The sequence below is a fragment of the Podarcis tiliguerta genome (genome assembly GCF_965153285.1).
Source record: "Podarcis tiliguerta genome assembly, chromosome: 7".
Lineage (NCBI taxonomy): Eukaryota > Metazoa > Chordata > Lepidosauria > Squamata > Lacertidae > Podarcis > Podarcis tiliguerta.
Genome location: NC_139540.1, coordinates 39,629,711 through 39,632,211, shown reverse-complemented (window position 1 = coordinate 39,632,211; position 2,501 = coordinate 39,629,711).

The following is a 2,501-nucleotide window of genomic DNA, read 5'->3' as shown; positions in this document are numbered from 1 at the left end:
AAACATTAGCTTCCATGAAAGGGCAAGTGATCTGCATCTAACAGAGGTCCCTCTAGCATATGCAGTTTTTTATATTCAGAAATTATTTACATCCCAAATAATAGCTGCTGCTGCTGCTGCTGCTGCTGCTGAAGCCGCTTTCTCTTCTCAAGATGCTCCTGCCCTGTGAAAAAGAGAGTTGTGTTTTGATGAAGTCTCTCTGTATACAGGAATGTGAGCATTAATTAAACACAGACAGCAAGAGGTCTCTTCAGGTGGCATTTGAGTGAATGGCTTCCAGAAAGATAATTAACAAACTTCACATAAAAAAGAAACTGTTTTCTCACACGCTGAGCTAGATTAGTAGATGAGGGCAGCAATGTCCTGGAAAGGAGGTATGTAAACAAGAAAAGGTAGCAGTGTTAGGTTTGTGGTGAACTGGGTTTGTTAGCGACATAAACAGCATGAAGAAGACTTCTAAACAAAATCTCCAACTGATCAGTGGAGCCGACCCACCACAGGCCTTCGATGGTGCAGAGAAAATAACTTCACATTTTCAGAGGACACTAGTGTGTCTGTAACAGCAGGGATCCTCAGATTTTATTGTCACTGTGTAATTGTCACTGTTGTTGCCACCAGATGTAATTTTCTTGGGTGAGCTGGGGCTGTAGATACATTTCTTTTCAGCTTGTATATTGGAAGCAGTTTGGTCTGGCTTTCATGCTGTCTCTAACACTGTTTTTGCTAGTGATAATTGAATCCATTTGGACATTTCCCATGCCTGTAATTCCAGTGTAAAAACTATATTGCCTAGAATCAACATTCAGGTTAAAAACGGAAGTAGATTGAAACATGATGCTTTACCTGGGCTTCTGCTAACTGCTCCAGACTTTTATCCTTGTGCAGAGCACTTAAGCATGAACTTAAGCATTTCAGAAGTCCATCTGAAATTGACTAAACCACATCTTAGGCAACAGAATAACATAGATGCTTAAAATGGGTCATAGAAACACATATTTATGACTAAATATGTGGCCTGTTTTAGAGACATCGTGTCTCCGCAGTACTGATCCAAATTGGCATATTTGAACATTGGATAACAAGAAGTGACTTCCTAAATAATGGATTACATGGCTGAAGCTAGGCACTCACTACTAGGAAACATATTTATTTATCTGTTTCAACGCTTACATCCCACATTTTACTAATAAATTCAAGGCAGTCTACCAAAATTAAAACAAATAAAGCAACAATTCATACATGTAAGACAAACAGCATTTAAAGCACTATGCTACCATAATGGACATGGCTTCCTTCAAAGATTTCTGGGAGCTGTAGTTTCTTAAGGGTACTGGAAGTTGTTAGGAGACCGCTAGTCCTTTCACAGAGCTACAGAATTCAGGTTCCCTGGGCAGAGGAATTGATTGTTAAACCACTCTTGAGAATGCCATGACTGTTTAAAGTGGTATCATGGTGCTTTAAATGTATGATGTGAAGGTAGCCTTAGATTTGCAATTTTACCTCCATAGCTTGATGTCCTGTACAACGGCCATGTTTGGTAGAGAACAGGCCTGCTTCCTGCAGCCATTGACTGTGTGAGTTCCTATGGGGATCTCTCTAGCAAAAATGATCCAGCAGGATTTGGCTCTGCCAGCCAGCAGCTGACAGGCAGCAGACCGAAAGCCTGCTTCCCCTTGCCAATCAGGGAGTGCACTTTAAGGTTCTTGATTGTGCATTGGGAGCTGCGTCTTTACCTGCCTCACACCTAACATTGCATATGATGTCAGATGTGGGGCAGGTGAGTGTGGTTTGGGGAAAACAGCCTTGTGGGCCAAATTTGAACCTTGGGACAGGGCATATTTGGCCCATGGATGAGAGGTTCCTCACCCCTCTTGAACCTCTAGTGAAGCAGGCTCACCACATTCGACCTGATCCAGCTAACTGTCATATGATTGTGGGAGCATGCTTCTGTGCTTCTATCCCTAGCTGAATGGGCTATTGCAAGTGCACAGATGATTTCTGAGCCGCATTGACCAGCCCCAGGCAATGCACACCTAATCTGATTTAAATTGCAATTGCTGTTTGGATCAGGGAGCAGGATTAGTCTCCCTGCTCTTTCCTTCCTGCCAAAGAGCTGATAAACACAATTCAGAGTATCTGCATCTGGGTCCTGGTGTTTTGTAGCTTGTTTTTAGTTTTTCTGTGTAAGGCTTATTCTCTGCTTAGTTACCAGCATTGAAGCTGATCTGGGTAGAATGAAGCTTAGTTCTGTTATACTGTACAGTGGTACCTTGGGTTACATACGCTTCAGGTTACAGACTCCGCTAATCCAGAAATAGTACCTCAGGTTAAGAACTTTGCTTCAGGATGAGAACAGAAATCGTGTGGCGGCAGCGCAGTGGTGGTGGGAGGCCCCATTAGCTAAAGTGGTGCTTCAGGTTAAGAACAGTTTCAGGTTAAGACCGGACCTCCGGAATGAATTAAGTACGTAACCAGAGGTACCACTGTATAGCTACTTCTGT